Source organism: Perissodus microlepis, chromosome 8 (assembly GCF_051167445.1).
Source record: "Perissodus microlepis isolate ML-2025 ecotype Zambia chromosome 8, ASM5116744v1, whole genome shotgun sequence".
In the NCBI taxonomy this organism is placed as follows: domain Eukaryota; kingdom Metazoa; phylum Chordata; class Actinopteri; order Cichliformes; family Cichlidae; genus Perissodus; species Perissodus microlepis.
This window is the reverse complement of record NC_140468.1, coordinates 21,322,332-21,334,710: the sequence shown is the minus strand read 5'-3', so window position 1 is coordinate 21,334,710 and position 12,379 is coordinate 21,322,332. Positions and strand designations below refer to the sequence as shown.

The 12,379-nt window shown below is 41.7% G+C and overlaps 1 protein-coding gene across 3 annotated transcripts in view; it reads left to right on the top strand.

Annotated features, from left to right (window-relative positions):
- The first annotated feature begins 1,450 nt into the window (after window positions 1-1,450).
- The window catches only part of mapk8b (mitogen-activated protein kinase 8b), a 34,301-nt gene continuing 23,372 nt past the window's right edge, over window positions 1,451-12,379 (top strand). Inside the window, exon 1 of one of the 3 annotated variants that reach the window (XM_084938180.1) lies at window positions 1,451-1,753. The gene's annotated coding sequence lies outside the window, so the exon portion shown is untranslated. The remainder of the gene's footprint in view (window positions 1,754-12,379) is intronic. The other 2 variants (XM_084938179.1, XM_084938181.1) reach the window with 2 other exon arrangements.

Sequence of the window (12,379 nt, the reverse complement as noted above, 5' to 3'; positions counted from 1 at the left end):
AGCTACTGACAGCTTCATGTGACTTCTCTAAAAGTGATTTTCTGAAACTTCGATTTATGCATCTGTGGACAGGCAAGCATTATGTTTCATTGGGCCCAGGTTCTTTTGTTTAAAGTATGCTGACAATGCATCATCAGTAGTGAGCTTTGCGTTTAAAAACTTGCAAAATAACAACTCAGTTGTAAATGATGTAGGTTACAACCTCGGATATCTCAGTACTATAAAGTCCTGTAATTAGACAGGCTCAAAAGTTAAATATTCCTTGAGAAAACTGTGTCATTTTGGGGAGGCAGTTTTATATGTTTTTTTTGTCTGCTTAATTACTTCTTTTATTACCCTAACATATAAAAGAGCACTTCGTAGAGACATCTGCATTTCCCCCATTCTCTGCCAGAGTAAGCATTTTTTTTTTCTATATAGACAACAGGATGACGTGTGGAGACAAGGTACTGACAGGACATGGAATGAAAACAGTAGATGTGATGTGTGAGGCTCTATTCAGTCCAAAAAACATGATATCATTTAGAAAAAAAAAATGATTTAATAGACGTACTATAATAGAAAAAATGATAAACAGCTAAATAAAAGAAGGTAATTGATGTGTAAAGCTGTGTATAATTATATATTAGAAAATGTGGGGCTGGAATGATAAATATTGCAGTTCATAAGCTATGAAATAGCGATGAAATATTGAAGTCCACTGTGTGATTTCTTATTTCGAGGTGTTGATCTGATAATTGGGCATCACTGATTAGCGCTGCTGCAGTGAGCAGGTCAGTGAAAATGGCAAACAAAGATGGAGATAGTGAGCTGTGGTGTGAATCTTTGTGGTGTGAGCCCGTCTGTGTACCGTTCTCTTACTCAATGGGAGACTGCCTCTCCAACACCAAATCTGTGTAGGGTGCTGAATAAAATGTCATATGTATTTTACTTATACATAATTTAATTATATGTATGGCATATATGTTGATTTTGAGGCCTTGATAAGTCAAAATGTTACAAAGTATGATGCTATGGACCAACTTTTGTACTTTTAATGAAAGGTTTTTATCTAGAAAAGTAAAGCAAAGGCTACACCGCATAAAAGTAGTCTATAAATACCTTTAAATTGTCATTCAGGACAAAATTATTTTCATTTGCCGCTTTAACATGTATAAGATTAACTGGAAGTTATTTTTTATGTGAACCTGTCTTACATTTGCTTGATAGCTAGGTGTAGAAAACAGCTATAAAACTGATAATACTTTGTTAGCGCTATTTTAAATGTTACTCGTCACTTTTGTATAACGTTTTCAGTAGAAGATGAGTAGTTGTACCCTTCAGGTTTTTAAATAACCCTTTAGCAAGTAGTTAACATCCACCCATTCCCATTGAACGCGACATCATTCCAAAACGTTGCAAAACCGTCGCTTCCGCTTTGCAGACGTAGCCGCCGGGAACGCGCAGGCGGTTTTGAACGCCCCCCTGGTTCTCATTGTGCAGCCGAGGAAACATCGGAAGGTTTCGACGACGTTGGTATGAAATGGCAGAAACTGCCTGGGTCGCGGAAGCACTGAGACTAGGTTGCGTAGAAGCTACACATGTATCTTGCGGTGTTCCCAGCCTGCTAGTGTGACGAAACGGGAGTGTAACCGGAGGGAAGAAAGGGATTAAAGCGCTGTTTTCCTCCTAAACACCGTCCAGCTTGTGTCTCCGGCAGCAGGCAGCGAGTGGCGACTGCGGGGTCGACACTGTTGGAATTAACCAGAGAGGGGTGAGCTCGACATATGGATTTTTTTTCTCCCACTGAGACATGTTTGACGTGTTATTGTCAACTGCTGGGAGGGGAACGGACAAATGTGGGTCACACACGTTACTCTAAATAGGTGTCACCATAACGTATAGGGTGACCAGCACCACAGCAGGCAGGACAGGTCTGGCCTAAATGGTACAAGGCAACCAGAGTGAGCGGCTACACTGGGAAGTATACCTATCCATGTCATTAGCACAGCTTACACCGCCAAGCGTGAACCGGGTGGTGTTTGCCACTCGTGAAATCCTCAAGGAAACCGCTATGACCTCCAGCTTGTGCTCACCTACATCCCCAGTGTAAACAGAAATCACTTATTAACGCCTTTGAATACACCCTGTTTTTATTCAGCACCGGTTTTCTGCTTTTTTTTATGTTTTGTGTTTGGCAGCATAGCTGTACAGCTTGTAACATCACAGAGGTATATAAGTATCAGGCTCAGACTGCAGTCTTTGTGCTTGTGTGTGTTTTTAATGTGATGATTTAACCTGCAGATTGACAAATGTACTCCTTTTTTTGCCAGTTGCATCAGTGTGAGAGCATTTCTTAGCTCCTGTCTTTATTATAAACAGGGATGAGATCAGAGGATTGTGTGTTTCTTATCTAACACACGAGATTATTAGCTGTATTAAGAATTTTATTATATGACCAAAGTTGGGTTAGGCAGAAATCACCCCAGGTTGCAGCTTGTGCACTCACTATGTGCATCTTGGTTACACTGAAGTGCTTCTGTCGTCATATTCGGGCGATGCAGCTCTCACAGTGCACTGCACATTGCTAGCGGGGCTTTTGGGAACAACCTGCCAAGAGGACAGGGATGGTCAGGCCAAAAGATCCAAGAAATCTGATTCCTGCACCAAAAGCAAAAGGTAGCCTGCAGAGCCAGGATTATGAATCCACATCGAGCCCACTCTGACATCTTGATACTGAAATGTCCGAGGGATTATAAGCCTCTTAACTTATGAATTTTACCATGTTTTCAGCTGATTTGTGTTGTCTTTCTGTGACAACTGTTTGTATCTAGACACCCATCAGCAGGCCATTTTATTAGTAGACACAAGTGTGTAGCATCATTTTTTTTTTTGGAGAGTGGAGTCATTGTTTGACATAAAACCAGTCCTCACGGTAGCGATGCAGTGCTCGTCCTGCTTTAATTCTTCTGCTGGGACCAGCCCTAACACAAATACAACAATTAACCCAGCACGTCACAGTTCAAACAGTCACAGCTGAGAGCAGAGACGGTTGTGCCTCTCTGCACTTTTAGATTATGGACACAAAAGGTTGGTCCATATTGCTTTGTTTTTGCCTACAGAGGCCCTAATATCATATACATTAACCTAAATAAATTAAGCTTCTTAAAAGAAGGGCCCAGAATTTCTGAGCAGGAAAACAATCATTTTTTTGTACATTATGAATTGTGACACGTCCTCTTCATTATCTGCAACATTTTACACACTGCTCCGGTCGTCGGTTGTTGTTTTCAGACGGCGTCTGTGATTTGACATCGCTGTCACAGTGTTTGCTACTACAGTATTAAATAGTAATGTTAGACTGTTATCAGTTATGTTTACATACTTGGGTTGTGGACGTGCGGTCTCATATAATGCATTTATTTACTGTAAACAGCATGCTGATAAGACACTTAAGCGGAGCCAGTTTAAAAATGCTAAACTAGCCGACAGGGTGGGGGGAAAATCCAGTCTGTCAGCAGCTTATCCAGCTGCCTGGTTCGGTACCTGTAGATTGTCACCATTCTAAAATTTTCATCATCATCCATGAGCTGAACTTCTTATATGTTGGCGACAACTATGATGACGCTACCTGCAGGTCCTAATTGAAATTGGCTTTCAGGCTGTCAAACAGTGCACTCTTCAGTTTGTAGGAATATTTTGTGTTTGACCAGGCGTTTCCTCAGATTAGATGTATTGCCTTGTATTGAATTTTGAGCTACAAATAATGCAGAAAGCACTATTTTGAAAAATGGAATCACACCTGAGACTGCTTTCTGCTTTCCACCGCCTCCTTTTCTGCGCATGTTGTTCTTCTACATGTCGCAGAGGTGGCATCGGATGCTTTAGGTCCCTTTGTTGTTCTAACCCAGTTTTTTTATTTTTTTTATTTTATTTATTTATTTTGATACTGGCAGATACCTAAAGCCAAGGTATTGGTATCCTATCAGCACTGGAAAAAGCTGAATGAGCGGATCCCCAGTCTGGAGCCTAGGGGATGGGTCTATTTACTGGTATTATAGCATGTGCCCCTCTGCTTTATAGATTGGTTAAGCTTTTCTTGTGGTGTGTTTCCTGTCTGCTACCATGAGGCATGTGATACTCACACAAATTATCTGCCTGTTTTTTTTTTGTTGTTGTTTTTCTTTTTTAAAATTTTGGTTTTTCTTATTCAGAGTATTGTCAATTACTTGATCAGCAGTTTGTCAGACAGCTTGAAATCTAGGCCAAGATTACAGGAAGTTTAACAATAAAGCCCTCGTGGTTTGTGTCTGCAGACGGCTATGAGAGAAGTGTCATTCAGGGCCTTCATTGGTACCAGAATTTGGCACTGAATAAGGCCTTGTGAGCTCTTATCAGCAGCAGCTACTTTGGCTGAGTGCGAGCGCTTTGAAGATAAAAAGTGATACTGCTGGTGGAATCGACTGTGGTCACCCAGATAACTTGGAACTGTTTGATATTTGCAAGAATCTCGCGTTTATGGTTTTTCTTTTCTGGGTGAAACGGAACAAAGGTAGACAAGATGGGAAAAGAAGGATCAGCTCCCAGCAGTGACAGCGTGATGGACAGCTGTGTGGGAGAATAGCCATATCTGCTACTTTTTGACACAGTTATCTGTTTAGTTCTGTCTGGCTGTCAGAGACCTTATTTGCCCACCACCAGTGTGTCAGTGGATGGCAGTAGCTGTGCCACGTGTGCTTAATTTGAATTCTGATACAGCTGCAACTTTCATGTGCCACATGTGTTTATAAAAGCGGGTTGATGGGTTTAAAAATACTGTAGTGCTGTAGTATTGTCATTTATTTTCAGATTAGCATGTACAAACTAATCCTAATTGATAACTGAGCCAGTTGTCAAAAAACCTGCACCACTGCTATGGCAATTTTTCTTTAAAAAATGTTTTAAACCTTAGTTCTACTGAGCTGCTTCAGTGTGTTTTCACATGTGTAAAAACATTTATCATTAAGAGCAGGATAATAACATACATTAGCTAATTAAATGGTTGGAGCTGGTGTCTTAAGAAAACATTCCTGATGCTTGAGCCTGGCAGAGCGTTCAAAAGCCAGCCCGGCTGTGGTGAGAGCAGCTTACATTCGGAGTCCTGCTTGATTTTCATCTGGAAAGCTGCAGAATCTTACCTGTGCAGACTAAATAATTAATAAGCTAGTTTAACAGCTTCTTGCACAGTTAAGTATTTCCTGATTCATGTTGAGACAGAGATGATTGCTTTTTTTTTTTCCATTCAGTTATATGTAGATCTTGGCCCATCTTACCTTTGTGGTCGTCTAGGTTTGTGCTGTTGTGATTATAATTTCTTATTCAAGTGGTTCAAACCTACCTGTGTAGGTTGACTTGATTTGCAGCTCCACAATTCCTTTACATAGATTATTTTATTTTCTTGCAGGCTTCCACACATGCACGATTCGCTGCTTTCTAACAACTGAGGTTGATGGGGCTGATAGCTTGATACACTCCATCAGATTGCTGAGTTCCATCTTAAAAGCTGGGGATTTACCTGTCTCACAGGGATCCTGAAAACCTTTGCACTGCTCTTCCTTCACATAGGAGAAATGATCATGTACCATTTGTTTAGACATACTCTTTGCAGCGCTGGGATAGAGCTACACATACTAAGTAAAACAGAGCTTGAATACGCCCTCTCCCTCCTGTGTGGCCTATATTTGATATGCTAAATGATTTTTTCTGAAAAGCATGTCCAGGAGTGTTTTGCATGGTATTTCTGGTCTGTGCGCAGAAGGATACCTCTGGCAAATAAAGCTGACATTTTTGCTTTGTGGTGGATGCGGCTAAATGTTGTACATGAAAGAAGCTGAGCTCATTTGGATTGAACGGGGAACTGAATATGAAAGTGACGTGGAGGCCTCAGAGTATTCGCTGTCAAAGTTACGCTAGACATAATTGTTCTAGTAAATTCTTGCATAGTTGCTATAGTAGTCTAATTACATGATTGAAAACTGAATCCTTAAAACCATTGCTGTTTCATACTTAACTTCATTTAAGAGCTGCTTTGAAGAAACATACTGATGACAATTTCTTTTCCTCTGATTCAACAAAAGCTGGTCAGCTGGCAGTTTTACTGTGTCGCCTTGGTAGTCGGCAGCATGCAAAGTGAGAAAAATTAAATATCTTCATAGGTCCATCTAGCTGAACTGGATAATTAAAACTTAAATTATTAAAACAAACTAGTGGGGCTTTACACAGTGAGACCTGACCTGAGCATTATGATGATGATGATGAGATAGCCTTTATTTGTCAGTTGCAGTTGCTCACAACCGAGATGACAGACCTTGCCAACCGTACATACAATACACAAACATCACATTGGGGAGACAGGTCAGGCTAGGTAGCAAGGGAAAAAAAAACATCGAAATGTGTTACACAAAAGGATAATACAGGAATGCACAGATATCAACACTAGGGATGGGTATTGATAAGATTTTCATGATTCCGATTCCATTTTTGATTCTGTTTAACGATTCGATTCTTTAACGATTCTCTTATCAATTCTTTTTTAAAAAAAAAAAGGAGAACACTAAGGTCGATTAGCTTAGAACTTTGTTTTATACCTTCTCTTTGAACGAGATAGAAATTTAGGAGTAACATGGCCTTACAAACCCAACAGTGACATCTTAAGAGATCCACAGCCTACGGCTCTTCAATGGGGTTTCACGGGGTCCCCAGGAAAAAAAAATTGTAAATGTAAAATAAAAAAATAAATATTCTTCTGTAGTAATTACACAAGAATATCCAGTAATGTCCCTGCCTACAATTAAACACATTCACTTACCGAAAATCGGGGCATCTGCTGTAGCAAATGGGTGCAAGCCTTTTACCACAAACTTAGTCACTGCTCTGTGACATTCGTCTATCCTGGCCTGAAAGGAGACGCTAACGGTAGACTGCAGCAAGAACTGCCAGCATCTGAGGCAGCCAGACTCTGTCTGTCTCTCTCATCATGGTCACCTAAATGCACAGTAATGGCAGGTTTTGTAATAAGGCAGATCGCGCTAACATAATATGCACTGTTGATTATTTATCTGCCGCATTAACGGGAAAGGACATGCAAACGTTACCGCTGCTGCTGGGTTGAGATTCACGAGTCCGGAGCAGAATTAAAAACACGACATTCATTTAAGGTCATCGCGTGTTTTGTGAGCAAATGCTTTTGCATATTCATAGTGTTTCCTCTCTTAAATGAAATATCTACTTTGCAAGTATTGCAAGTTGCCCTGTTGTCAACCGTTCTCGTAAAGTATAACCAAACTTTTGAGCGTTTGAGCCGCTTAGGCGCCGTGTTTCCTGCCAGGTAAATGATGCTCCGCAACGTGGTGACGTCATTCGGGGGAACTGGAATTGATAAGGGAATTGTTTGCAAAAATGGCAAACAATTCCAAGGAATTGAAACAGTGGGAACCGGTTCTCAACAAGAACCGGGTTTCGATACCCATCTCTAATCAACACACCATAACACAATAAAACACAGACAAGCAACATGGGAGAGTATTCCAGTGTGTACAGCTGATCTGGGACCGCTGCAATCTTCGATTGCGCCTCCAGCTGATCCGTTGTCCACATTGGATGGGAGGTAAGCAGGAGGCGTTGGATTCGGGGGAGGGAGGGTGATAGTGAGGGCGTATCAGTATCAGTACATGTTTCGTGCGTGTGCATGTGTGTATCCCGTGTTCAGCTGAGAGAAAGTGTCACCACGCCCGGTTAAGCGAAGGTCAACAGTCTCCAGTGGATCCAGGTAGCCTTGAAGGAGGGACAAAGAGTTCTGACAACAATCCTGTTATCATGGGAAGAATTTGTTGTTCCGGTCGGCTTCAACCTTGGCAGGACTTCAGCTGGCGCCAGGGGGGCCGCATGAGTGAAGATGATGAATGTTTTGGTTTAGTGCGAACAACTGCATCCAATTTTTACAGTTGGTCTAATGTCCATCACTGGTCACCAATTATCTCAATTCCCGTTGTTCTTCTCCAAGATCTTATCCATATTGCATTCAAAACACAGTCTGAGTACTCAAAGCCCTGCCATCGTCTATCATGTCTGCCAGACTTATGGAATTTTGAACAGCTGTAGCCGCTTCTTGTTCTTCGATAAGCCAGCTCCAAGCCAGCTCCAAGCCAGCTCCAATCAGCCCGAACTCTGTTATCGTGGTTCCAAATTGGTAGATGTCGTTCATTGTCCTCCATCGAGAGTGTCGCCAGACACACGACGCAACCGACCATCGAGTATCCGGCAGCAAACGTCTCTGCAGGACAATCGGGCTCTCCCAAGCCTAGCAGGGTGTCAATGCCATTACGGGAGCAGTTGATCAAATCCATAATTCTTTAGGTTTTAGAGAACAAGACTGGGAAACTCTTTGAGGGTTAGAGTTAGACGAGACTAGACAAACACATAGAAGCAGCAGCAGGGAAGATAAGGGAGGGAGAGGGGAAAGATGCGTCCGCCTCCTCCAAGAGCCAAAGAGGGTTATGAACCCAATCCAGCATGTAGTTGAGCCAAAGAGACCAGTGCAAAGAGAGAGATCCTAAACACAAGAATAACCAAAACAATCTGACTGTGTGGTTCAAAGGCACACGAGTTAAAAGGTGCGTTTGGTTTCATTTGGTTTAGTCTGTGGACTGAAAAAGACATCGACCATTGGGCTTGTTATCTGCACTCAGTTCAAACGCCTGCATCACTGATGGTATGGGCTGCATTAGCGCCTGTGGAATCAGCTTGCACATTGGAAAGGCACCATAAGGGCTGTAAGGCTCAGACTAGTGTCGGTTGAAGCATCGTACAAGAGCTGGTTGGAGTTTAAGGGAAGGATGGCTGCAGGTTTAATGTATGAGGGACATTGAGTGCACAGTTGGATACTATTACGTCACATTAACACAGCAAAATGTTGCATTTTCCTTCAGCTGAAATGCCAATCCAGAGAGCCTGTGTAGGTAAACTCTGATTAAAAATGCATGAAGACTGTTATTGAATTTAGCAGCTAGCACATTTATTATTGTTTCTCCTGCTGTTTTGTTGTGTACCCTTTGTTGTATACACTGTGTGTCTTTTTGTTAAACATCCAGCAGCACACTTCTTGCTTGTGTTCAGGGTTGTTTGTAAGTTGTGCTCTGTATTCATCCCTGTACCTCTTCGCCGTCCGGCTTAGATGCCGAATTTTGACAAGGTTTTGCAACGGGGAAGAGAGATGTTCTGATCAGAGTCAAAGAGAATAATGCAGCAGGAGAGGAGAGGGCACAGATGAGGAGAAGCAGAAAAGACAAAACACAAGCAGCGCAGGCAGAGCTGTGTTTAGAGCAGGGTGGCATGTGAGCCAGTATAAACATCCATTTCTGAATGAATCTGTTGGTTTCTTGTAATTCGGGTTTGCTAGTTTTAATTAAAACTCAAAAGATACGTCTTCAAACAGACGCGCATCTCATTTTTGATACTTGGAATTAGAGCCAACAGCTATATGCAAAACAAATAGTGTATTTTTAAGAATGTGGCAGGAGGCACATTATTTGACGTGACTACCGCCGCGTTTGAAGAAACGCAGCAAAAAGAATGTGACCCCGTGTGACGTAGACCACTTCAGAATGTGGTCTACCAGATCCAATCTCAGTACGTATTGGGTGCTTTCACACCCGTCACTTTTGGGCAAGCGCAGTGACTCAGTTCCTTTCTGCACTGCGTCTCAGATGTGACTCAGGTTTAACTGAGGTGTTCTTGACTTCAGTCCTTCAAAGCAGCGTTGAAACAAAAGTGAAGAAAATGAGATAAAGCTGAATGTTCTAGCCCTCAGCAGTTGGCTGTGTTTTCTTCTGTTCTTTGAAATGCACCTGTGTTGGTCACGTGGAGGGGCAGCAGCAGTAATCACTGTTTGTTTGACTGAAAGTGTGTTCTGGGTTTTATACTTATGCATTAAATGTGCCATAGGTACTTGACCCTTCTGAAATCCTACACTGTGCTGTATCCTCATACACACCTTCTTAGATATACTACATATCGAGTCATCACAGCCATACCACATCTGTTCGGTACTGCTGTTTCTGCTACTTATGCCTCTGCTGCCATTTTTCAAATTGACTGGAACAGAATGATTCAATTCCAAGAGAGAGACCCCATGACTAACTAATGCTTCAGCAGGGAAAGGATAGAGCAACACAGGCACACTACCCCCAGGTTTAAAAGCTGGCACTGGTATCGGTCACTTGCTTTCTAGATTAATCTTAGTAAGTAATCACAGAATTTAAGATGACTCCACTGCTGTTATAAAGGTGTTTTTTCCCAAATAATATCTTCCATACCAAAACAGTATTTGTTGTTGTACTACTCTTACCAACGGAGTGCTTTGTTTAATAGGATTTTGTTAATAGACATATTTCTTTGAAAGCTATCCTAGATAATAAGTTCTTAATTTCTGTGTATCAAACAGAGTAGAGGAGGTTGGTGGGCTGACTGATACTAAAAAGGAAGAGGGTGGGGTGTGGTCTGCCTGCAGTAGCTGGAGAAATCCAGTTCAGGGAATGACCCGTGGAACGTACAGCTATCACTACACAGCCAACCTCCTCAGCACAATGCTCCAAATTCCACTAATGATTTGTCATCTTCATCCCCTGCACGAAACCCGGCTTCCTTCTTCCTCTGTGCCTTGATCACTGCTCCCGTCGCCCTGACCTTTGGAATTTATATATGTGTGCGCAGGTCCTCTGGGCTATAAGTTGGATTGCAGAGGCTTAGTTGTCATTACAGTTGATGAAGCTTCCTTTAGGATTCAAGACACGGCTGGTTTGATTTTTCTGAGATTAATGAGTTCTTCCGGGTTTAACTGGGGGGGGGGGGGAAGAAGCGGAAGAAAGCAAGACAGGATTGGTACCATTATGTTTTGCGCTACCGTAGACCTGATCACTACAAGTCAATTATTTTCAAGAAATAAATCTGATTTTGTTTGATACAGATAATGATCCTAAATATTCATTATGAAAGGGTCATACATAATGCTAACACTGTGAACATTTGATTAAATGTAACCGATAAGATAACTGCTTCCTCCTGGCCTGTTTGATTGAATTAACTAGTAGCCATTGTAAGATAATGAACTGTGTCAGGCGGCCTGTATTGTGGGATAGTGTATGGAAATACTTTCCTGAGTGCTTCAACAGAAATTCTTCAAATATCAGTTTTAAATTCGGTGCAGTTTTCAGAAAATAGTTTAATTCTGTTAGGGCAGAATTAAAAGAACAGTAATTAAACATCAGGTGGTAGGAAATCTATAAACTGTAGATAAAAGATGGACATAGCCACTGTCACATCACTCATTAGTTTTGAACTTTCAACTTTCGTTTTTGTTTTTTATTTCTTTCAAAACAGTATAGCCCCTTTTCCATTAATACTTACTCGGACTCGGATCGACTGGTTCACAACCCAGTGTGCGTGCTTGTCATCATAGCAACACGTCTGGGCATCCAGCGATGTAATTAATTTGCAACATGAACGCTACAACAAAGGTGGACATGTGGCTTTTTGTGAGACGCGGGGAACACAGCCATTTTGTTTTTGTTTTTTGGGAGGGGGGGGGTTTGGTGGCTTCAATTTTTGTGAACGAGACGCTCTCATGACTCATTCAGTGATACTACTGCAGTGTGGCGATGTCACATTTTAGTACCTGCACGGATCGCTTGGAATCCCGGTCGAGCAGGTATTAAAAAAGTACCTGGTACCAGGTACTATGACCTAATGGGAAAATACTGAAAACCGTGGCGAACCGTGCCGAGTAGGTACTACTAGGATTATGTGACTGTCAACTGGAAGAAAGGGTACCACAGAGGAGTGATCAACTAATATATGTTCCTGCTACCTAGCTTGGTTAGTAACCTGTGTAATTTTGAGCGCCAGAGAAACTTAAGAGCAGACTGTCGCTGTGCCTTTAAAGCCAAATCTATTTGTTTATGTGCTGTACAGTTGATCTGTGGGTATGGACTTTTGGAACTAGTCCCACATGGTGACTGAAGTAACTCCAGTTTTTAGAACTTGTTTACTTGCATTTCCTGAACAGGAAAGCCTTGAGAAAAACACTGTTGAAAATTTAGCTTTTCAGTTTTGTTTGATGTAATGAGTCAGTGAGGGTGGTCTTTGCTGAGATCTGATAGATTTGTTCCTCCAGTCTCAGCACAGTACAGTGTGTATCATTTACTCGATGATTTATCTGCTTAGTCTGTCAATTGTAGCATTTACAGACACGCGGAGATGCATTTTCAACACTTTTCTGCTTTGTCATTCACATTTTTATGCACAAATTGTAAATTTGCCAAAAAAGAAAAAGGACGGTGGAAAAATACTTATTGGCAGAGATAAC